The sequence below is a fragment of the Lycorma delicatula genome, chromosome 13 (assembly GCF_047948215.1).
Source record: "Lycorma delicatula isolate Av1 chromosome 13, ASM4794821v1, whole genome shotgun sequence".
NCBI classification, from domain to species: Eukaryota; Metazoa; Arthropoda; class Insecta; order Hemiptera; family Fulgoridae; genus Lycorma; species Lycorma delicatula.
The window spans coordinates 55,286,708-55,312,694 of record NC_134467.1 but is presented as its reverse complement, the minus strand read 5'-3'; the positions used below and the strand labels follow the sequence as shown (position 1 = coordinate 55,312,694).

The 25,987-nt window shown below is 29.6% G+C and overlaps 1 long non-coding RNA gene across 1 annotated transcript in view; it reads right to left on the bottom strand.

Moving 5' to 3' along the window:
* Positions 1 to 10,473: 10,473 nt before the first annotated feature.
* Positions 10,474 to 25,987, bottom strand: part of LOC142333829 (uncharacterized) — an 85,506-nt gene continuing 69,992 nt past the window's right edge. Inside the window, exons 4-6 of the long non-coding RNA XR_012758716.1 lie at positions 22,094 to 22,238; positions 20,646 to 20,755; positions 10,474 to 10,887 (exon numbers count right to left, since the gene is read on the bottom strand). This is a non-coding gene — a long non-coding RNA (uncharacterized LOC142333829). The remainder of the gene's footprint in view (positions 10,888 to 20,645; positions 20,756 to 22,093; positions 22,239 to 25,987) is intronic.

Below are 25,987 nucleotides of genomic sequence, written 5' to 3'. Positions count from 1 at the left end.
ATTAAATCAAGAATAGATCTTTATAATAAACTCTTTGAATAAATTCAAATAACGTTTTTTATTGATAATGATGATCTTTACATCTGTTTTCTACTGACGGTAGTGATTTTACTTTTATGTGAACATATATTTATAATAATACATATTGAAGGAATTTATTAACAAAATTTCGGGTCTCATGAGTTATACGACCCCCACTATAAATATCCAATAAATAAATATCTGTCCATAAATATTTGTCCAATTACGGTTATGAGATAACCAAATAATATATATATATATATATATATATATATATAAAACCCACAAAACTTAACCTACCCTTGCTTCTCTCGCTAACCATGACTATCGAGCGAAGCGAGCGTAGGTAAGTTAGGTTAGATTGTATTTATACTTTTAGATTTATTTATTATATAAATTTATATATATATATATATATATATATATATATATAGGTCGTATAACCTATGAGATCCAAAATTTCTTTTCCATTTATATCACGAATAATAAAAGGGCGCATGGGGCTCCCTTTATTGTATTAATTATATTTTATAATCATTTCATTCATAATTTTCTATGTAATACAATGAAGGGCGCTCCATGCTTTTAATATTCGTGATAAAAACGTAATTTCTGAGAAAAATTTAAATAAAAATTCAAATTTAAATTTAAAAAAAAATCTGGTTGGTTGGTTATGCAGTGATCTTGAATTTTAGTTAAATTCGTTGCAAAAGAAGTGGTTGAGATGAAAATTACAATGAAAAGCATAATAATACTGGAAAAGAATTACTATCGTTCTAAAAGTGACCCTATAAGTGAGTACTTATCGGCCTGATGAGAATTTTCTGTAAAATATACATAATTATTTTTTAGTATCTGTAAATATTTAAATGAAGTGAAAAGCTTCTTTTTTCTTCTAATAATTACTACAGAAATTTTAATGCTACCTCAGATCAACCTGAAAAGTAAAATCATGTGCTGGGCGTTGTAAAATCGCTGAGTTAATGAATATGCGTAATCACAAAAATTATGTAGGTCTATCAGCGCTACGTATAAAAAAACTTAATTTTTTCAACAAATAATCGGTTTCGGCCTGATGTAAATAAATAAAAGGGTGAAGGATTAAATTCTTATCAGAAGATTAAAATATTTCTTTGACCCGGGGTTTCAAAGCTGCATCAGCGAAGATTGTAGCAGTAGTATAATATGTCCACATACGGCATCAATTCGACCTTGACCCCGTCATCAGAAAGCTGGAAAATTAAAGGGAGACCACCCCTCCACAATTACTTCCTGTTTTTCGTTAAATTTTCAAGCTGAAAGAGTGCATTCACTGTAAAATACGTATTAAAACACGGGTTTCAAATTTTATTTCCCCAAAAATTAAGGGGGTCAAAGGTCAAAATGATGTATGTGGACGTATTTTTTTCAGGGATTTTCGATATATTAAATAATAACTTCTCATCAAAAAAATCAGTGGTGTTTTACTATTATATTTTCATTGAATCCACTCTTTCATCGTGAAATTTAACTGCAAACGCAAAAAAATGTGTTAAAATTATCTAACAGTTACTCAGGTTACAGCCTGTGACTCTTCGTTTGTCTCGTATTTTACTACTTTTTCACTGTTAATTGTGAGTAAGAAACTATATTTTCATAAATTAATAAACAATCCGCTATTGTATTAGGTGTAAAGTTCTCTTTCTGTTTCGGTTTTAATTTTCAAATCGATAACGCCTATTTTAACCGATTCATCTTGTCTCGAACAATCGATCGCGTACAACGGATATTTGTTTTTACAATCTGAAAACGTGTACGGCGAATCGATCTTTTTATAATATGATTTTTGAAAGTCTATAAACATCTTAAACATCATCTTTCGATTCCCTTCTAAATCCTCGTACGGATAACGATTTGAATTTATGAATACTTCAATATTTTTCACATTACACGAATCAAATTCTGACGCGTCCCTTGTAGCTTTATTTATCCTATCGGTTTGAAAACCCGCAATAACGTATCGCGGTTTGTCTAATTGTGATGATGTTTTCACGTTCCACGCCACAGATTTTGTTTGAGGAATTGTTGGATTTTCGAGAAAGTTCCCAAATTCTAAACGGCATACGCAACTCTTCGTTTTTCTTTATCGAGCGATTCCAATAGATATTGAGACCCCGCCTTTAAATACGGTATAACCCGTGCGATTTCTGTTATTTCTAGTGTAGATTTACGATATGAAACTCTAGCCGGTATCGGTTTCACATCATCTCGACTACGTTTCAAGAATAAAACTCCTGCCTATTGTTTACGATTATTTTTTTACAGGCTTCAGCGAAACCTATCGACATCGATAACGGTATACAAAAACTAAAATTACTATCGTAGTTCGTATCAATTTTATTTGTATCCTTAACCCATCCGCCTAATTCAGGTAATGGAATTAAAGAATTTGTCATTGAAATTGCGTTTTTCATTTTAGAGGTCACACCTGCATTTCCCGTTCTGGCCACTTCTTTCCCGTTTATTATATTTTGTATCTCGTCAAATAGAAAGGCGCCCGCGAAATTAACCAATTCTGATGTTGTTAAGTTTTTACCGTTTTCGCCTACAAGCTTCCCACAAATACGTAAAAAACTATCACCCGGTTGATTTATTCTTATTCTAACCTTATCGACCGCTTTGTGAAATCGATTATATGTTAACAATTAATCTGAACGCGTGACTTTTTTCAAATCGTCTCCACATTTCTTTCGTATTTTTTCCGCCTAATTAAATCAGCAATTCCCAGATAAATTGATCGATCGAGACGGTACACAACCCTCGCCACCCAGATCACCAGATCTTACGCCAATGGATTTTTGAGTATGGGGTTGGATGAAGTGTAATGTTTATAAATTGAAAGTAAATACCCGATAGAAGTTACTTGACCGTATTACCGATGCTTTTGTGACGTTAAAGAACAGCCCCGATGAACTAAAGCAACACGACCGATCCACAATCGTGAAAATTTTATAACATTTTTACAATAAATTTTCGAAAATTTATTGTAAATTTTATCAACTTTTTACGTTAAAAATCATTTTTCCGTTAAATGTAGCTTTGTATCGCTCTAAATAAAAGTTCATTTTATTTAATTGTTACTCGCTTTCTGTTTGCTTTATTTACTATTCTCTTTAGAATTAAATTTCGTACAAGTTTTATCTGTTTATTGGCAATTTAAAAAAGATGTTAAAAGTTAGACCAAGAATGTCCGTTCTTCGACTACCGTTTTTTGCGTTTTTCTAAAAAGAACTACAAAAGTTACGGTTCTCGGACTCATTTTTTTTCAATTTTTCAGATTGAATTTCATATGAAACCATCAAATAGCTTACATTTTTGCGTCCCAAGAATTAATGTATGGCTTCATTTCACCGGAGGAGATGAAATACGAGCGAAATTTTTCGCTAGCCGTTAACTCGTTAACGCAGCGTTTCCGGACGTATGTTTACATGTACTTTTATTTTCCTGCCTAGCGCTGCAGTAGACATATACTGTAGAGGGAAAGTACGGCAATCTGTCCGATTTGGGCATATGCGGTTTTCACCGGATTTTTACGTTTTGACACCTAAGGAACCCGAAAAACCGGGTAGAAATTTTCCGAATCTTGGAATGTACTTGTACGTGTTTGGTTTACTTCTATATACGGGGCACTGATGCCGTTAAATTTTCAATTTAAAATGTCAAGGGGGTAAGCTTGCAACTAGGTCGCACTCAGTATCTCGAGATTTCCACTGATGAAGGTCTTATTTTTCTTAGGCCCATTTGCTACTTAAAAAATAATATTTCCAAAAAAAGTTATCCAAAATCGCACCCCGCTCTAAAATATATTTTAAATAAACTAGCGACTAAGCGGGTTGGTGTGTCATTAGTATCCGTTCTCACCACAAGAACCGCTAGTGTACCGCTGATGTACAACTACTGTAGTCGTACTGAAGTCTTTTTCTGTTTAGCTCTGTCACTAACTATGTTGTAACGTCACAGGTGAGCGATAGAATTAATGATATTTTAAGTGGCTGCTAGTACCGCCACACCCGCGCGAATGAAATCAGGTATGCGCGCGCGTTTTAGTTAGAATCATTTAATTAAATAAAAAATACTATATTTAAATAAATTGATTAATATTTTTAATTAAGTTGTGTATGTTTGTGTAAAGCCGCGTGACGGGAAAGTCCTACAACCATGTTGTCAGCTTTTATTTTTATTTTTACATGTAATGAATGAGCTGCTAAAATATCTAGTTAACGTGATATATCATCCGTATTTTAACCAATATTATATGGTTTACGGTTATAATATTATTACACGGTCTATATGGTTTATAAACCGCCAAAATATAGTAGACAAGTTGTACGTACCGTATTAATTCCAATAATCAATTATCGTGGGATCCAGCATCTTCAGATTGTATTTAATTTATAATAATATTAAAATATGAAGATGCAGGATCGATTACTGCGAAAGAAAGAAAATCGATTATTGGAATATTTTAAGTGCAACTTTGGTTTTGGCGGTTTATATTTCATAAAATGTTAAGTTTTATAAACACAATTGTCAATATATTAATAAATTATTAGAATTTCCGATAAAAAATATACGTATATTAAATGAAAACCTAACCACCAAAACTCAGTAACAGATAAGCAAAAGCTTAAAAAACTTAACACCAAAATCGATCGCGGGATCCCGCATTATCGATTGGAATAAAATGTTATAATTACATTAATCAAATATTAAAAACCTAAAAATTTAGAAAAAACTTACATTACCAGTATTATAACACTAAAATTTGTTACGATGAAAACATAACTCCACAACTATTACTGGAACGAGTAATAATTTGAGTATAAATCTAGGTTTTTTAAAAAATTTGTTTATGCAATTATATAATTGTATACCGGCTGATGATGCGGGATCCCGTAAAATCGATTTTGGTTAAGTTTTACTGTGTTTTAGTGATTAGGTTATCAGTTAATATTGAATTTAATTAGCACACTAATCATTAGGTAATTATGTTAATCGATTATTTAAATTTTCAAAAAAAATAGTTATGTATATATATTATAGGGTGTCCAAGGAGGAATTGGCCAAACTTAAGGGACTGATTCGGGATATGAAACTAAACAAAAACATTCACATGAACAAGTACCTTGATTCACTTCATTTTGTAATTTTTCAATAAAAAATAATTATATACTTTAAGAACAAATTTAGATATTTTAATGAAATTTGATACACATATCCCAACACAATTTAAGAGAGGAGTATACCTGAAAAAAAATGTTTTTCCTGTAAATCATATAAAGCTGATATTTTATAATGCGATTCCTGTAGGTAAATGAAATATTTTCATTATACATAATTAGCATTCAACCTCAACCGTTCCTTAAAAAATGTGTTTAAGTGAAAATGCAGGATGGAGATGGTCATAAATTAGAGTTCTCTTGCCCCATTATTAAATTTAGCGTTAAATAAGAGATAAAACCTCATTCTTTGATTCATAAGAGGTTTTTTGTGTTAATATTTTTTTTGTCAAATTATAATTTTTTGGATAAAATTAAACATTTACTGAAACAGTAATTACACCGTTATTTTGAGCAGACTTTAGGCTTTCAGAAAAACAGGAAAAAGTTTGGCGGTTTTTGTAAATTTTCCTTAAATTAATGGGGATACTCCACCCTTAAGTTTTACCTTTGAAAATTCCAAATCGGTGGCCATTTACATTTTTTAATCGTTAATAGGTCTGCAAAGAGCTTTATCGAATAAAAGTAATTTATTGTACGTATTTTATTGAATTAAAATAATCATTATACAAATAGCGTTAGTTTTATCGAATTGTGTTTTATTAGATAAAATTTTAAGCATTTTATTATGAACAAAATGATTCCCCATTCGTTTAAATACATTGATAAAAAAGTTTGAGATATGGTTGAAATTGTTAAAGCGAACACAAAATTTATGCAGCCAAACATTTTGCGCCTATTTTTACCCCGAAAAATGTTGGTGGCAAATATCTCCTTCAACACTCTTATTATATGTTTAATATTTAAACTAGTTTTTATACTACCTGCTAGAATTACGTTTATTATAAAAATATTTTCCATTTTTTCAAATTCAGCTTCAAAATTAATATAACAAAAGAAAAGTGCAGTTGTATATTCAATAGCGGTTGAAGAAAGAACAAAAATAAATGGTAAAACATAATGAAATCCACCCTATAAAAAAATAAAAGAACATCATCATTAATTTATAAAACATAAAATAACAAACATTAAAATTTTTTTTAAATTACGGGCGTGAATGTATGAAGGAATGGAAGTATTTACGGTTAATAAATTACAAATATAAAATGAAAAGTTTTACAAAAGGTTTCAGCGATGGCTATGAGTTCCTAACATGATTGTTAAGTTTTCTAAATACATTCTGTTTTCTAAATATTTAGAATATAATAGATATATCTAATATTTATAATATTTAGATATATCTAAATATTTAGAATAATAATATTTATATTTTCTGTTTTCTAAATACATCTTGTTTTTATTTTACAGCTGCATGTCAAAGTTAGTATTTCTTTTATTATAGATCTATCTAAAACATTAAATATCTAACACTTAATTCACCGATTAACACAATGAAACATGATAAACTAAAATATTAAAAATTATTACTCGCTTTCAAATTACATCAAAATCGTTCTTCTAAACCATTTTTTAGAGATACTTATATAAATAATTTACTGTAGAAGCTATCAAAGATTATTTTGTCTTGTCTAAATATTATATATAAATATTTATGTATATTTTAATGAGAAAATAATATATTTTTTCATTTAGTATCTTTTTTTTGTAATGAAACCAGTCATTTGACTGGTTTGATGCAGCTCTCCAAGATTCCCTATCTAGTGCTAGTCGTTTAATTTCGCTATACCCCCTACATCTTACATCCCTAACAATTTGTTTTACATATTCCAAAACGTGGTCTGCCTACACAATTTTTCCCTTCTACCTGTCCTTCCAATATTAAAGCGACTATTCCAGGATGCCTTAGTATGTGGCCTATAAGTCTGTCTCTTCTTTTAACTATATTTTTCCAAATGCTTCTTTCTTCATCTATTTGCCACAATACTTAATCATATAATATAATAATATTAATATAACAATAGGAGGAGTAGCAGGAATAGCAGGAGTAGGTTTCGTGATGAACAAGAAGATAGGGAGGAGAGTGGAGTATTTCAAAACGCATAGCGATAGAATCATTGTAATAAGGATAAAATCAAAACCTAAACCGACAACGATTGTTAACGTCTATATGCCTACAAGCGCCCATGATGATGATGAGGTAGAATACGAAGAGATTGATGAAGCAATTAAACACGTAAAAGGAGATGAAAATTTAATAATAGTTGGAGATTGGAATGCAAGCATTGGAAAAGGCAAGGAAGGAAATATAGTGAGTGAATACGGGCTGGGCAAAAGGAATGAAAGAGGGGACCGACTTATAGAGTTTTGCACAAAGTATAATTTAGTAATTGCCAACACCCAGTTTAAAAATCATAATAGAAGAATATACACTTGGAAAAAGCCAGGCGATACTGCAAGGTATCAGATAGATTGTATCATGGTTAAGCAAAGATTTAGAAATCAACTCGTTGACTGCAAAACTTTAAAGATTATGGAGGTAGAAGAATTTTGTTATTTGGGAAGTAAAATTACTAAAGATGGACGAAGCAGGAGCGATATAAAATGCCGAATAGCACAAGCTAAACGAGCCTTCAGTAAGAAATATAATTTGTTTACATCAAAAATTAATTTAAATGTCAGGAAAAGATTTTTGAAAGTATATGTTTGGAGCGTCGCTTTATATGGAAGTGAAACTTGGACAATCGGAGTATCTGAGAAGAAAAGATGCTAAAAGGTGCTATAAGAGAATGTTAAAAATCAGATGGGTAGATAAAGTGACAAATGAAGAGGTATTGCGGCAAATAGATGAAGAAAGTAGCATTTGGAGAAATATAGTTAAAAGAAGAGGCAGACTTATAGGCCACATACTAAGGCATCCTGGAATAGTCGCTTTTATATTGGAAGGACAGGTAGAAGGGAAAAATTGTGTAGGCAGGCCACGTTTGGAGTATGTAAAACAAATTGTTGGGGATGTAGGATGTAGAGGGTATACTGAAATGAAACGACTAGCACTAGATAGGGAACTTGGAGAGCTGCATCAAACCAGTCAAATGACTGAAGACAAAAAAAAAAAAAAATATAACAATACATATCCTTTCTTTATAAATTTCATATTATTTTCATGTGTTTTTCAAACTGTATATCTATAATACAATATGAATTGTATTTCATGATTTTATATAATTTGTTTTTAGTTGTAAAATTAATACAGTAACTGATTTTCTTTAAAATACTGGTAATTTTGCATGCCTGCTGGTTAATTTATATTATCAAAGTATATTTTAATTTAAACTATTTAATTCAAATCGCTGGTTAAGTACAAGAAACTCAGAATTTATAAATACCTTACTTATTTAATGCCAACAACATAACCGTATTTGCGATAAGATCAAGAATCAATAAATTTAAAACGGCACTTTTTAAAACTGATAAAAAGATATGATTAATAGAAAGTAGTAAACTTAACAAACATTTAAATTAGTAATAAATAAACTGATAGATAATTGTAATAGCTTATCGATTAGATGCCCACATGCAGCTAGTACTTAGTACCTTTTTTTCTTTTTCCTGTTTAGCCCCCGGTAACTACCGTTTAGATAATTCTTCAGAGGATGAATGAGGATGATATGTATGAGTGTAAATGAAGTGTAGTCTTGTACATTCTCAGTTCGACCGTTCCTGAGATGTGTGTAACTGTTAATCAAACATTGATAAACACCGGCTTTAAATTTATCGGGTTACATTTTTATGAAAATGTTTCACTAAAAATAATATGAAAATAGATAAATCACATCTAAGAAATGACATCATTACACACTGTAATATTACATTGTGTTATTTTGCATGTAAAAAACCAAATTAAAATTTCAAGTTGTTAAGTAGATAACAGTGGAAGGTTTTTATAAATTCTATTTGTAATTAAACTGTACTGCAGTCAACTAAAAATCTGTTCTACAAATATACTGAATAGTCTTAAAAGATCGATTTAAAATTTCAAAGGTTTAATTTTTTTAATTCCCAAGCAGCTAACATATGAAAAATCAGATACAGTTAAACAGCTACTGACAGCTGCCTGTTGACATTAGCAATAGTTTTGAGAATACTCATGCGGGTTAACCATAAAAATTTGATTGTGAAACTATAATAAAAAGTGATCGTATACACATCTGGGAGATTTTAAACTAACCCTTGAAATATTTTTACTTATATAAATAACTAGGCGGAATAAAAAAAAAATTAATTTTAACCACTGAAATCAGAACAAAATAATAATTACATAGTTTTAAATGAATTCCCTGTTTGTGAAAATTATAACAAGTGTAGTCATGACCATCTTTAATCTCAAAAATTAATCTGTACGCTTAATTGTTCATTAAGTGTTTGCTAAGCATTTTTCATTAATTGTTCATTAAAAACGAACTTAAATATGTTAGATTCTTCATTTTATTTAATCTAATACAAAGCATATGCTAATGGCTTAACACCTACTGTGTAAAATTAAACAAAAAACAAATTGAAACAAAAAACTACTTATAAAAAATACAAAATAGGTAGTTTTAATTATTTTTTTTTGTCTTCAGTCATTTGATGCAGCTCTCCAAGATTCCCTATCTAGTGCTAGTCGTTTCATTTCAGTATATTTAATTATTACTTCATTAAAACTAAAATCTCTGAATTACAATGTTAGAGGCAAAGACAGCATCTATTTGAAAGTTTTTTTAAGTTTACAAAGAATAATTGGATATAACTTCAGTATTCAACAAAAAATATACAAATATAACTAACTATACTATGAGCAGAATATTTTAAACAGCATAAAGAAAATAAACAAAGTAACAATGATTACATTGAAGACCATGTTATACAGCAGAATATTTTATAACAAAAAAAATTTATTTTTTAATAGAACAAACTGGATGACCTTAATGTAAAAATTAACCAATATAATGTATAAAAATGTTAATACACTTTTCTTCTCCTTAATCCCTGGAACATTTAATAGATAATTTTTTTCTACGTTTTTGTTTATGACAGCAAAAATATTAATTTAAAATTGTAACTTTAAACGACAAACTGAATGAAATTGCATAATAAATTTTTTTTTTAAAAACTTGAAAAAGTTTTCAACCTTCATCAGTAACTCAAGTCAAGCAGTCTTTCTGTAAAAATTTAACTTCTACAATGATAAACAAAACCAAATTGTAAGCAACTTCTTTTTTTTTAATCAGACTTCAAACTAAAGGTTGTCATAAAAGCATATGAATATATGTTAAAGTATATATATTTTTTTATAGTAATTACACAATTTGGTTCAGTTTATTGATATGATAAGTTAAACATTTTAAATTAATAATGACTTTATTCAGATCAGTTATAATTGTACTCTTTACACCATCTCAGGAATAGGGAAGTGTGAAACCTTTTTATTCCTTCTGGAATTGTTGACAAATCATCTTTTATTAGATATTGTCTAATTCCACGCATATAAATATTAATATATTTTTCCCGTTTAAGATCTTTTGAATTAAATGGAAAAATTTCTTTGTCTCTCTCATCTAATGAGTGCCATAAATCCTGTGTATTTTTATCAGAAAATTCCCATTGCCTTAAAGAGAAATATGAGATTACATCCATAAATTTGTCAATTTTTTCTGAAATTATTAATAACCTGAAATCAAATAAATAAAAACAAGTTAATCGATTAATTTAGGTATCAGGTTTTTAAATTTATTATTTGTTTATTATTGTGGTTTTTTATTATTATTACTGTTGTCACTACTATTGTTATTGATTTGTCTTATTTTATTTATGTTCTTAAATTAATAACTTATAATTATAGAATCATTTAAAATTTTTAATCTCTCAATATCTTGATCGCCGGGAACACGCAACAATATGTTTATTAGCCCGACGGGCTGGTCTAATGGTTAAATCATTGTCACAGATCAGTTGTTTAATAGTTGATTTTTGAAGTCGAAGGTTTTGAGGTTCTAATCCTTATAATAGTTAATCTCTTTTATATTGATTTGAATGCTAGACAGTGAATATGGTATACTTTCGTGATTGGGGTTCAATTAACCACACGAGTCAGGAAAGGTCAGCCAGATTCTGTACAAGACTACATCTTATTTACATGATGTCATACATATCACCCTTATTTTAATTGGCCATGAGGGGGGGGGGGGGTTGTTTGTTGAAATCCCATAAATTAGAAGTAAAGACCCTGTTTTTTTATGTGGAGTATACAATAACTTTATTAAACGGGTAATAAACATAGAAAACTTTTAAACAAAGCGTGTAGAGAATTTAATTCTATGTGAAATAGTGTAAGATAAGTTGAATAAAACAAAAAAAGTTAGAACAATTTGAATTTTATTTAGAAACAGTACACTAGATCAAGTTTACTAGTGCATTATACATACCGATTTGTAATAAATGTTCAAAAATGAGCCCACCATTTTCAACACATTTTTTTGCATGCTTCTTTCTATACTGTTTTTGTTGCTCTTTTTGTTCTTCAGTTGTCCTTAAGCGACTCAGCTGCATCCATAATGTGGACAATTTATCCCTCACGAGAATGTATTTTTGTTTCATACAAAATCTTTTTTAATCATCCTCAGACGCAAAATTCTAACTGTGTTAGATCAGACTATCTTGGTCACCAGGAATGTGGATCTCCACAACCAATCCATTTTTCAGAGAAATGATGATTTAAGTGAGTTGAAACAGCATTAGAAAAGTGGGGAGGTGCACCATCGTGCTACACTTTGTGTCTCATTGGCAGAGTAACATCTTAGGTACACCTGAGGATGTAAATAGACCTCAGCATTAAGCGGCCAGGTTATATGAACAGTCAAAACAGCTGGTTATGAAAATGGTTGTACCATACACTGATGCTAATTCTGTGTTGAACATTGTTTTTCACCGTTCCATGATTTACTTTTGCCTCTGTAAGCTCATTTCATAAGTTGTTGACACCATCTCAAGTGAAATTTGCTTCGTCAGCAAATAAAACGTACTTGTAGAGTTGTCAATTTGTATTCCATCAGTTGTAGAACTGTATGTGAATCAGACCATCTCTGGCTGTAGATGTTGAAGTGGTTGTTTATTATAAGGATAAAACTTGTTTTTTAAATGTCTTCCAAACCATCAAATGTGAAGCTCCGGTCCACTTAGAAAGGTGCCGTACATGATGCCTGGACTGCAATGAATTGCTTCAATAATAATTTTATCAATAACAGCATCGTGTCGGTTAGATCATTTGTAGCTGATACGAATAATAGGTAGTGAACCAGTTTCCTGAAGATTGCGAAAATTCACGTTAATTGTTTTGATACTGCAATCCTGTGATTCAGAAAACGTATTTCATATTCTACAACAGCAGCTGTAGCATTACCATTACATTCACCCCATATCAGCGTATTTCTCTATTGTAAATAAGTATGGCATTACTTCAATGACAGACCGATTACATTCAAAGTGAAATTCACAGAAAGACTTCGATAACGATAGCGCAGTTTGCTGTACCCGATATACTTAATGTACCTCAAGAATGATTTAAAATCCAGTGTTGCATAATGTTGAACAGTTATTTTATTGGCAACTTTGAAATAATCTTTTAAATTTATTTTATTTCTGTCAATAGTTGTGTAATTTCCACTTTTTTTTTTATTTTTTAACAGCAAATTTTATTTTTACAAATTTTTCACATGCCCAAAAAATAATTTTTCTTTTTTGTTTATATTATGTAAAAACTTTTCTAAGAAATATAGTAATTCTATTACTTAGTAATAGTACCTAGTAATAGTACTAATTCTATTACTTATAAATACCTTCCAAGCAAATGAACGTTCATAAATCCAGGAGAATGCTAATGTTGCATCTGAATACAAATGTATTTCATGAATATGTTTATTCAGAGCATTTATTACCTTCTCTAATAAATGTGAGAGTAGTAAAGAACCAGATAATTCAAACCTTGGTAGTGTTATTTGCTTTAAAGAAGTAGGTCTTGATTTGGAACAAAGTAAATTACACAAAATTGTTTGATTAGAAAATAAGAGTTTGAATGTACGACTGTAATCTTTTATGGAGGCATCTGAAAATCCATGTATTTAGATTGAATTAACCTCAGCACCATCGATGAATTTAATTAGACGAATCATCTTAATTAAATCAATTAAGTGCAACTGATTGTATAATTTACATCGTTGAGGTAACATCATTGTGAGTAATCTATCATCCCAATCAATTTTAAGTTGCATTAAAGATAGCATAAAACATTTATGATAGAAAACAATAGGACCAATTAGACCTAATGGGTCAAATATTCCTGCAATAATAGTGAGAATAATTCTTTTAGTATCAATAGATTGAGTAAATGTGTCTGTAGAATTGTTCCATAAAATGCCTAAGATATGTAACTCATGTTCATGGGCTAAAGGAATAGAACAGTTGTGCTCAGGAGTAGCAATATTATGATTACACTGATAGGCAAAAAAAAAAATTTTTTAATGTTTCTCCAAGTGTGATACCATTTCTTGAATTTCATTTTTGCATACAATACAGAACTGTAAATAGAATTTTTCTATCGCCCTTAGTTTTAAGTAAATTACGCTTCAAAAAAAAATGAAAGGAAAATATAGTTAAAATCTGTAAAATTTATAATTTTGCATGGCCATACCTATGTTAGAATGATTTCACTGATGTTTTTCTGTTATAAATAGCCTCAAGCACATCCCAAATTAATATCCAACAGTAATCGACTAGCATGTTAGTATTCCATTTCCCTTTATAGACAGCTTTCCATCACCAAAATGTCTCTAGAAACATTCACTGTGTTCATCACTATCTCCAAGGTTGTCTGGGAAAAATTCCAAATAATAGTGGAGGAAATGTATTTTCAGACATATTATATACCATAGCTCTTATGAAGTAAAAGTTGATTAACAATATCATGGTAATTGTTGGATTTTTGTTTGCCGAGAAAAATTTTGCAAACATCTTTAAATGAAGCCCAAGCTACACGTTCTACATTATTTAACATTGTGTTAAATACATCATCTTTGACCTCTCTCTTATTTGAGGACCAACAAATATTCCTTCTTTAAGTTTTCCTTCACTTGCATTCAGAAATTTCTGAATGCAACTATCCTTCTTCATTGCTTTTACAAAATTTTTCATTAGTCCTAGCTTGATTGGGTAGGAGGTAAAAATATTTTTTGGGGTTCAACTAAGGGCTCATGAATAATATTTTTCCCTTTTGGAGTTAAGTTATCTCATTTCTTCTACTCTTTATTAACTAAATGTTTATCCCTAGCTTGGCTGTCCCAATCGCAAAGAAAACACATGTACTTGGTATAGTCTAACAAAATAGCTATAACTTTCAAATCGCCACATATGTTTCAGCTATGTTTTTTATAATTTATTTGTTCAAGGACGTCTTCATCACATCGTATATCTCTTTCAAATTAATATCATAAGTGATTGGTATTGAAGGATATTTGTTACCGTTGTGTAGTAGAACCGCTTTTAAACTATACTTGTTTGACAAATCTATCAAAAGGTGCCAGTCGTCAGGTTTCTGAGCTTGTCCTAAGTGCAACAAAAATTTTGCAAACGTCTTTAAATGAAGCCCAAGCTACACGTTCTACATTATTTAACATTGTGTTAAATACATCATCTTTGACCTCTCTCTTATTTGAGGACCAACAAATATTCCTTCTTTAAGTTTTCCTTCACTTGCATTCAGAAATTTCTGAATGCAACTATCCTTCTTCATTGCTTTTACAAAATTTTTCATTAGTCCTAGCTTGATTGGGTAGGAGGTAAAAATATTTTTTGGGGTTCAACTAAGGGCTCATAAGTGATATACTAATATCATAAGTGATTGGTATTGAAGGATATTTGTTACCGTTGTGTAGTAGAACTGCTTTTAAACTATACTTGTTTGACAAATCTATCAAAAGGTGCCAGTCCTCAGGTTTATGAGCTTGTCCTAAGTGCAACATAAGCTCATATATTTTTGCAATAAATCAAATTATTTTCATCAATAAGTACTGAAAATTTCTTTTTGCCGGCTTCAAAAGGCTGAAATTTTGTATTTTTTTGAAGTAAATTCCAACCTTGCAGTCTTAATCCTAACAGTTCAGCTTTTTTTTTTTTTTTGATGAATTTAAATCCCTAACTAAGTCATTTAATTACCTATTAATTAAAGGTTTAGTCACCTTGTGATATAAGAGTGGCTTATTTGAAGATGATTCAAAATCAAAATCATTGTTGCCCTTCAGTACTGCCTGATTCTTCATCGCTGCTTTCAAAACATACATCCACAGGTGGCTCAGGAACTGGAATAATTTCACTGTGAGGTACAGGTCTGATTGCAGATGGCAATGAAGGATATTTTACATATGTTTAGGATTTTAGAAATTCTAGACACATTTGTTAAAAAAAGTAACAATTGGTTGCATGATCCTTTTAAATTCCTTTGCAAATTCCAAATAATAGTGGAGGAAATGTATTTTCAGACATATTATATACCATAGCTCTTATGAAGTAAAAGTTGATTAACAATATCATGGTAATTGTTGGATTTTTGTTTGCCGAGAAAAATTTTGCAAACGTCTTTAAATGAAGCCCAAGCTACACGTTCTACATTATTTAACATTGTGTTAAATACATCATCTTTGACCTCTCTCTTATTTGAGGACCAACAAATATTCCTTCTTTAAGTTTTCCTTCACTTGCATTCAGAAATTTCTGAATGCAACTATCCTTCTTCATTGCTTTTACAAAATTTTTCATTAGTCCTAGCTTGATTGGGTAGGAGGTAAAAATATTTTTTGGGGTTCAACTAAGGGCTCATGAATAATATTTTTCCCTTTTGGAGTTAAGTTATCTCATTTCTTCTACTCTTTATTAACTAAATGTTTATCCCTAGCTTGGCTGTCCCAATCGCAAAGAAAACACATGTACTTGGTATAGTCTAACAAAATAGCTATAAATTTCAAATCACCACATATGTTCCAGCTATGTTTTTTATAATTTATTTGTTCAAGGACGTCTTCATCACATCGTATATCTCTTTCAAATTAATATCATAAGTGATTGGTATTGAAGGATATTTGTTACCGTTGTGTAGTAGAACCGCTTTTAAACTATACTTGTTTGACAAATCTATCAAAAGGTGCCAGTCCTCAGGTTTATGAGCTTGTCCTAAGTGCAACATAAGCTCATATATTTTTGCAATAAATCAAATTATTTTCATCAATAAGTACTGAAAATTTCTTTTTGCCGGCTTCAAAAGGCTGAAATTTTGTATTTTTTTGAAGTAAATTCCAACCTTGCACTCTTAATCCTAACAGTTCAGCTTTTTTTTTTTGATGAATTTAAAACCCTAACTAAGTCATTTAATTACCTATTAATTAAAGGTTTAGTCACCTTGTGATATAAGAGTGGCTTATTTGAAGATAATTCAAAATCAAAATCATTGTTGCCCTTCAGTACTGCCTGATTCTTCATCGCTGCTTTCAAAACATACATCCACAGGTGGCTCAGGAACTGGAATAATTTCACTGTGAGGTACAGGTCTGATTGCAGATGGCAATGAAGGATATTTTACATATGTTTAGGTTTTTTAGAAATTCTAGACACATTTGTTAAAAAAAGTAACAATCGGTTGCATGATCCTTTGGTTCGTGCCAAACCATAGGTATACAAAATGGCAAAGCCTTCTGTGTACGTTTCAGCCGTCCTCTTAAATATGCAGAACAGTTAATGCATATCATATGAGGAGTCATAATTACTAAATTTATCATTACTTAATTTAGAATCATTAATGTTATCAGTATGAACTAGTATGTTGTATTTTTGTTGACATAAATCATATAAGTTATTTGAGTAACATTGATTGTTACTATGACCTTTGTGAAAACATATGAGACAACTATTATTATCCTCAAAAATCTCTTCGTTCATCATTGGATAAATTTAAAGATTCTTTGCATTTTTTTTAAATTTATGATTGCCATTACAAAATAAACAATGTTTAAAGTTAGATCTAAAATAATAACTAACATTGTTGTTTATGAATCTTGTTAACATTTAAAGTAGGATGTTTGCAATGAGATTTAAATGCATTGTAATATTGTCCTTCAACATTTCCAATACTGAATTGTGAATTTATAGTACTCAAACTAAGATTTTCCAGGTTGTATCATCGGGTTTCAAGAAATTCTAAGAACTCTTGAAAGTTTGGACCACCCTTATTTGATAATCTTTCCTTCCGTAATCCAGCCGTGTTGTTAGAAATTGAATTGCAACGAATTTGAATATGTTAACTGGATGTTGTATTGCTTCAAGTGAGTTTAAAAATGAAGAAATATCATTAATGAATTTAGACTGAAGAGCTAATGATTCTCTTTTTAAAAAATGTATTTTTAAAATGCAATCTGTATTAAAATATAGTCATAAATTTTTTATCAAATGTTTTATTAATAAATTTAATGTGATTTTATCATTTTCATTGGTTAATGGAAGCTTTTTAATAATGGCTAATGCTTCATTTTAGCGGTGAATGTAAGTAATGTAATTTTTGAACATTTGTTAAATCTTTTCAAGTGTGGATTGATTCATTAAATGTATTAAAAACTTGAGGCTATTCAAGAATGTCACCATTAAACAACGGTAAATTGAAAAGGTGTGATTGTAATTGTTTAGTAGCTGTGTCTACAGAATGTTCTTGATTATTTACTCTATGCTGACTATTTAAAAAATGTTGCAGCTTACATTCTATGTTGCATAATTTTTTCTTGATTTGTTCTTGACCTAAAGACAAACTATCATTATCAACATCCATTTCTAATTATATCTGAATGGAATCATATTTGCGGTGCAAATTTTTGTAATTTGAGTACAGTATAGCTCTCATCTTGTGATGCGTCAAATTTATCCGCGAATGTTGCAATTCTTGTTACGAAAGCCTTAATTGATTTTCAATGTCTTAAAAATTGTTCTTTATCCATAATGATTACAATAACTAATATGGCCAAAAAAACTAAATAAAACTAAATTACACTAATAATATTATATAGATATTGGTGTTAACGTAAATTATGAACCTAGATCCAATGTAGTGAACAAAACTCCAAAATAATATTTTCATTCGTTCATAATTTAATTATTATTATTGAATATCACCAATGAAGATTGAATTTGCCAAATTGCAATGTATTTATATGTATTTCGCAATATGAGAACTTCACAAGTAGCTGATATTTCACATAATTATTTAATTATCCAGTCATATCCATATTTCTTAATTATCCGGCCCAGAGGACAAAAAAAAATGTACAACAATTTCAGCCATTGAGCAATTCGTTGGATCTAAACTGTATATAATAAGTAATGCCATATAACCAATTATTCATAATCACTTCCTTTATTTGCTTTCAAAATTTACACTTCATTTATTAAACATTGCAATGAGTTATAATAATTTATGTTTTTAGTTAAGTTCACATTTTAAGTATATATTAAATATGTCTAGCTAGAACAATAAAAATTCAGTAATGTTGCTTATACATGTTAAAATAATTCAATTTAACAATTAATCGGGCGTACAGATACTTACATGTTAGGAGCATTCAATAAAAAAGCTTCTTATTACATTTCCAAAAAGGAAAAAAATTACAGAGAAATATTAATGCTACAAGAAAGTGAAATACTAGCGGGTTTAAATTCCCTTACATAACTGGTGTAGTAGATAGCATCTACATTGAAATTAAAACTCAAAATTTTAATAAATTATAATAATAGGCAAGATTACTTGAATGTTAACATCCATGCAGCATCTACTGCTGAAGGATGAGATAATTAATTGCCAGGATGAAGAATTTAGATTTGGACCCAAAATAGTATCAAGCAAGTTATGGTTAAATTTACTGAAGCTTGTTTGCTTGCTGGTATTCAGAAAGGTAAGAAATAGCACCGTGATTACTAACATTATTTGAAACTCCTAACTCTAGGGAAAAAATATTATATAACAAGCAAACAAAAACACAACATTTAAGAGAAGTTTCAGATAAATGAAAAATTGTTTTCACATATTTATGCGAGTAAAAATAGACAAAGTTTCTACAATTACAATTTCATTAAGTCTATAGTTTCATTAACATTAAGTCTATGCACAGTATTTATTAAGAAAAAAAATAATACTTCATAATGTGCACAAATACATAAAGGACAACTTCAACACAACAGTTTTCATTTTCTAGTATTAGTAAACGTTTAATCAGAAACAAGTTATTACTTTCACTGAAATATAATTATATTACTCAGTTGTTGTTCCTGCCTACATCAGTTTTAAACCCTGTGTTGGTAGGATATCTTAAGAAGAACCCCTCAATTCTTTCTTCTGATATGTTAAAGCAGCTCTAGTAAGAAACTAAGTGCTCATTGGAAGCTTTTTCAGAGTGAAGTAACAAATCATTAGGGTGGGTATTCCATTTTGATTGATCTACATTTGCAAATGTTTATAAAGAACCGCGTAAAAAAATTATTTGTTTTAACATTTTTAAGCTAATCTAGAGCAGCTTGATTTCCTCTATATTTGCTATAAAGTAATAGTAACCTTTTATTTAACTTATTTTAGGCGTTACTGATGATACAAGTATTTGATTAGTTTCCGGTAATTACACAATCTAGAAATTGTACAATCTAGAAAATTATATGGCAGTTGGTAAAAAGTAAATTCATATAATTTTTTTGTACATAATTTCTCAGTCTTCTTAAAAATATCTCAGTAAAAATGACTTCATCTCATTTAATGATTAAATAATACATATACTACTCAACCTGTACCCACTGAGTTGGTCTAGTGTTGAACTTATCATCGCAAATTAGCTGATTTTGATATCGAGAGTTGAACCTTAGTTACTTTTATATGGATTTGAATATTATATTGTGAGACCAGTGTTCTTGGTGGTTGGGTTTCAATTAATTGCACATCTCAGGAATGGTCAACCTGAGACAGTGCAAGACTACACTTCATTTACACTCATACAAATCGTCTGAAGTAATGCTGTAACAGTGGTTCCGGAGACTAAAAACAGAAAAAAAAAGAAAAACTACGCCTGTAATTCTAATTTTCCAGCCTTATATTGCACCCTCAATGAGATATTTTTAAAAATCTGTTCTTTGCAGTTCGCCTAAGTATGAAAGGAACATTTCGTTTTCAAGTATTTATGTTGACATCACCGATGAATTGGATTTCATTTTTAATTACGATAACAATTATAATTTCATGATCGTACTACAGAAGATATAATAATTTGAGTATTTGTGATCAGAGCTGTTCTACCAAGATTAACTTAAAGAATATAAGCTGATAAAATTAAAAGCCATACTTACTTCATCATATATACTTACTTATGCTTGGTCGTACTACAACTACTGGTAACCCTTTACTACATCTTCTAACAATGTCTTCTGCTACTGCTTTAGTATATACATATGTATTAGGAATATCATCCAGCAGTCTGAAATAAAATAATTTTCATATTAAGTTCTACATATATATAAACCATAAAGATGTTAATCATATATAAAATCATGCCTCTCATTGTAGAGATGTTATCTAGAGTTAAATGATATAATATTGTATTACCACTTTTTTTTTAAATGTTAGCACTTGAGATGAAACTAGTATGCAGTCTTTCTGCACACTTTTGTATATCTTCATTCGGTTATAAAAGGTTGTAATAATACAGCAAACAGAAATATTAAGAAAAGTTTTAATTACCGTTTGGTAAAATGGGTATCTAAGAAATTTATCGGAACTAGTTTTGCTAAACTGATTTTTATAAAATGAATAAATAAATCTTTAAGATGGGGGATTGTCTTAAAGACTCTTTATTAACTGATTGTTTCAATTAATTATTTTGCTAGTATGCATTGTACAAAATACCATTTTATAAATTATACTTAAGAGAACATTTTAAGAATCTTCAGCTTTATTAGATATTAATATACTTTAAACGATTCAAGTCTCTATCTTCATTAAAAAATAAAACATGTTGTTCTTTACTTTCAAAACATAGAACTAAAATGATTAAAGCCTATGAAAGTGTTAAAAAATTTATATATCTGCACCAAGAAAGTTCAGTTTCCCCCCATAATTATATGATATTTTTACAGTGTACTGATCTTGTATGTTCCAGCACATAACAGATTTTAAAGTAAGAATGAAAAAATGATTTGGATCTTCATTCTATGGTAAACTCACATCTAATTTTTTTTTTCATAATCTGTATTATTCAAATATGATTACTAATTAAAATATTTGAATATGGAAAATAAACATTTTTGAATACTTATAATATAATAAACATTTAATGAATCATTACTTCCTTCTCTGAACACAATTCCATGCCTATTTTTGACAAGTAATCTTAAGGTATGTATACTGATAATGGTATATAATATAATAATGATCGTAATTCACCTTTTTTTTTGGCTTTTTTAAATATATTATTATAGATAAACACATCAATAATTTTGTATTAATTTCTCAAGCATGATTACTGCTGATATGTTTAATAAATTATTAAGAAAGTGAAATCCATCTTAACAGCAAATTAAATGTGTCTCTAGATCTTTCAGTTCCTTAGAACATCGTCAGGAAAATAAAATAATTTTATAAAATAGTCAAAAATTAAAATGATTAAGCAGTCATTATTCTCCTGACAGTGGTCTAAGGTAAAGATCAAGAAAAACACATTTAATTTGCTGGTAAGGTGGATTTTCACTTTTTAAATAATTTTTTAGTACTAATGGATACAATCAATAAATAAAAAAGGTAATAAAATAAATCTTACAAAGTGTCAGATTTTTTAACTGTTGATTGTTAAGGCACTCTGTTAATGTTATTAATTTGTTGTCGTCAATGGTTGATATATAAAATTTCGCTTCAATTTTATTCAAGTGACAGTTAGAGTAGGCTGTTGATACATATACAAATGCCTAAAATGAAAATAAAAAAGAATTTGGTTAATTAACAGCATCTGTTTAATTTGAAATGTAATTGACTTTTGCTATTTATATTTGCATGATAGTCATTGATGAAAATAGATTTAAAAAAATACACAGAATTAAATAAAATATGATTTCAAAACTCATTCTGGAACAATTTAAGTTTTTTGTAGTAATCTTTGGTGAACAGGAGCATATTTAAAACAGTAGGTTTTATTTTCTCATGATTTTAAACAACTGATTTTATTTTTCTTATATCTGTTTCCTACAAGTATTTTTATACAGTTATATAGTAATAATTTTTGTTAGTTGTATTTTCATAGTTTGGAGTAAGGCCAGAAAAAGGTATTCATATAACTTTGGTAACGTTTCAAAATGCATTAATTTCCTCTTAAAAACAGGTAGAAATCTGTGCTATAAATCAAATTCGATTATTTATTAAATCAAGAATCTTCTCTGAAAAATGTTTAATAACATATCACCCTTGAAATTGACACAGCCTGACGACATGCTATCCTAAACACCCTCAAAGAATGGGGACTCAAGGGCATTATACTTGCTTTTATTAGGGGTTTCTTAAATGGTCGAACTCTCCATGTTTGTGTGGAGATTCTCTCTCAGGTAGCGTCAATGTGGAGAATGGAGTACCAATGAAGTGTATTAAGTGCCACGTTATTTTCTATAGCCATCAACAGTATTATTAAATGTGTGCAGACGCCTGTTTCATCTTCTTTATTTGTTGATGTTTTTGCTATATATATTGCGTCCTGTTCTACAGCCACAGCGAAGAGACTACTACAGAACACTGTATCTTGCCTTTACATGTGAATTTGGTGATGAAAACCAACAACTTACTTTTTTCCATGTTAATTCAGATGTCACTAGTGTTTGTAAATATTATGAAAAAAGCTTATGTAAAAATTCAGTCACCTGTATGGACACTTCTGTTGTGACCCTTTGAGAACTCATAAAAACAATTAAGAAAAACTTAAGAACAAATAACATTAAAGCAAGCTCTTAAAAAACACATTTTTCCAAATTTAAATTTAGTTCCTGGAATGTCTCTTTGTGTTAACTGTTTCAAAAGGTTTTTTTTTTCAGCAGAACAAAGAACTACATGAACGCAAAGACCAAGAAAATTGCATTGTCCCGCATCACAATACTGAACAATTGAATGCTGCTTAAATTATGCGACATATCATTAATAATTAAAAAAAAAAGCTATTTTAAAAATATTGTGAACATCAACTTCAACAACATAGGGGCTAAATATAAAAAATGTAAAGTGCAAAGAAGACAAGAAACCCCCCCTTGGAGCACTTATTTAGCAAATCAAAATGGTATCGCTTTTAACAGGTTTTTCATGAGTTTTGAGAGAGATAATGTTTTTAATAGTACAATATACAAGAAACTTTTTTATTTACCATAAGCATCTACACAAAAACACTGCAAGTTATGCAAATTTGAGATTTTTATCACCAGCCCCATCAGAGTTATTTAAAGACAAAATTTTAAGTTTTTAAAAAAAATTATTTTCAAAAATTCATGAAAATTTAGGGGCAAGTATATCACCATTGATATTACTTATGGTAATAATACTAACATATACCTACACATAAAAAAATAATTCAAACTGTGTTTGCCATCCCTGCATCTTGAAAAATAATTAACAAAAGTGAAATTTCACAATCTTTCATGTTCAAATTTATTTGTAATTTTTTCATAGAAAAAAGGGAGATAGGTAAATAAACCACTGAATCAGTATTTTACCTTGAAAAAATATGAATAAATTGCCTTTTTTTCATCCTTCCAGGACCAATAGTTTTTTAGTTATAATTTTTTCTGTAAACCCTTAAAATCACAAAAATAGGTGTGCACACCATAACAAAAATGGCCACCACAGGTAAACTGCTTAAATAAAAATTTTAAAAAGTAATTTTAAGGTTCTGAAACGTGTAGAAAACAAGTGGGTATTTTGAATTGAATTGAAAGTGGCTTTTTTTTTTAATCGGTCAAGCAACCAGCTTATGTTTTTTTGGGACACTTAAAATGGATTGACCCATACACAAACACTGTGGGTTCTACTCGCAACTGCAAGAACACAGTACTTAGGCCTGAGTTCACAGAACTTTGAAAATCCTAATTTCAGCAACAGATATCTCTGTTTAAACGATGCAAAAGCTTCACGGAGATAACACAAAATTAATTTATTTCTGAACATGCTCAATCTTCCATTTATCTAAAGTGAAATAAAATCTTTTTTCCAGGCATCAATCGATTCTTCACCCTCATACAATTATTTCTTCACTCTCATACAGATTAGTTACTTTTTATGCTCTTATTATCTGCAGTATTACATTTTTCTTTCAATCGGTTGATAATTTCACAGTCAGATGAGAGGAACAGCTTCTTGTTCAGAATCTGAATCGATGTTCAATATTTTGCTTTTGAACATTACTGCTGCTTTCTTAACCTTTTCCTGAGAGTATTTTCTCTCGCATAGTCCTTTTTTTCTGAATAGGTGATTCATTTAAAACAATCAAACTTTTGATGAGAGCATTTACAGCTTCATTTTTTTCTGGGGTATACAAAGGATCTAATTGTTGAAATTCTTCATCAGAAGTAGTTTCTTCAGCATTATTTTTAGCAGAAGCTTTAATCTGTTTGCGGCAAGTACTACAAATTTTGTAACCTTGTTTAAGAAAAGTAAATGTACGCACCAAATTCTTGCTTGCACTTCTCAGGTTTTTCTTACAGGATTTATGACTTTGACTTTTCAAATGGATTGCAACAGTACATTTTACTTGAAGCTATAGAAGTTGATGGTTCCATGCTGGTCACTGTATTCTGGTCCAAGACTATGATGAATTAGTCATAAAACTGCAAATATGTAGAGAAAAGCAAGCTTAGTAACAAAGAGCGACTGAAGTCTGAAAAAAATATTTTTTTGATTCACATTATAGATATGATCAATTCTCTTGGGAGTGCACCACCAAACCTTCTTTTCCAAGAGATGATCTAGACTGAATATTACTTTACTTATCTCAACAGGAAGAAACATATACATTCTTTTGTTGGCACTAGGAGTGCATGCTACTCTTCTGTCTATCAAGTGACCCAGTCTGAAAGAGTGGAAGGGTTTTCATTGACTGTATATCAATTAGCAACTGCCACTGAGGAGGAAAAATTGGAATATTCTGGTGTACCTAATTATTTTTTAACATGATCCCATTGCAACCCTATTATGAAATGTACATGTACATGAACAACACAATTGGAAGCAAAAAATATGGTACTTTTAAAGACGCCCCCAGCCGATCTGTAGATAGTCAGTTGTTGTTGTAGTTAGTTGTTAGATAGTGTCACTGAAAGGAGAAAATAAATAAATGGTACATATTTTTTTCTTTATAAATACATACATTGTACTGTAATATCACTAAAATAGTGGTACATTGACACTGTAATAGTAAAATAAAGTACAGTAATTTACTGTATAATTTACAAAGAACCTAATCTGTATTTCTGCAAATTTCTTAAATGTGAGTCAATTTTATCTAGCAATGATCTATAATATATATATATATATATATATATATATATATAGAGAGAGAGAGTTAAAATTTAGAAAAAAATAATTATATCACACTAAAAAGCAGATTTTAAATAATCAATAAATGACACAAAAAATTATTTTTTTTTAACAAAAAAAATAATATTTTAGTAGTCAAAATTTGGGTTTA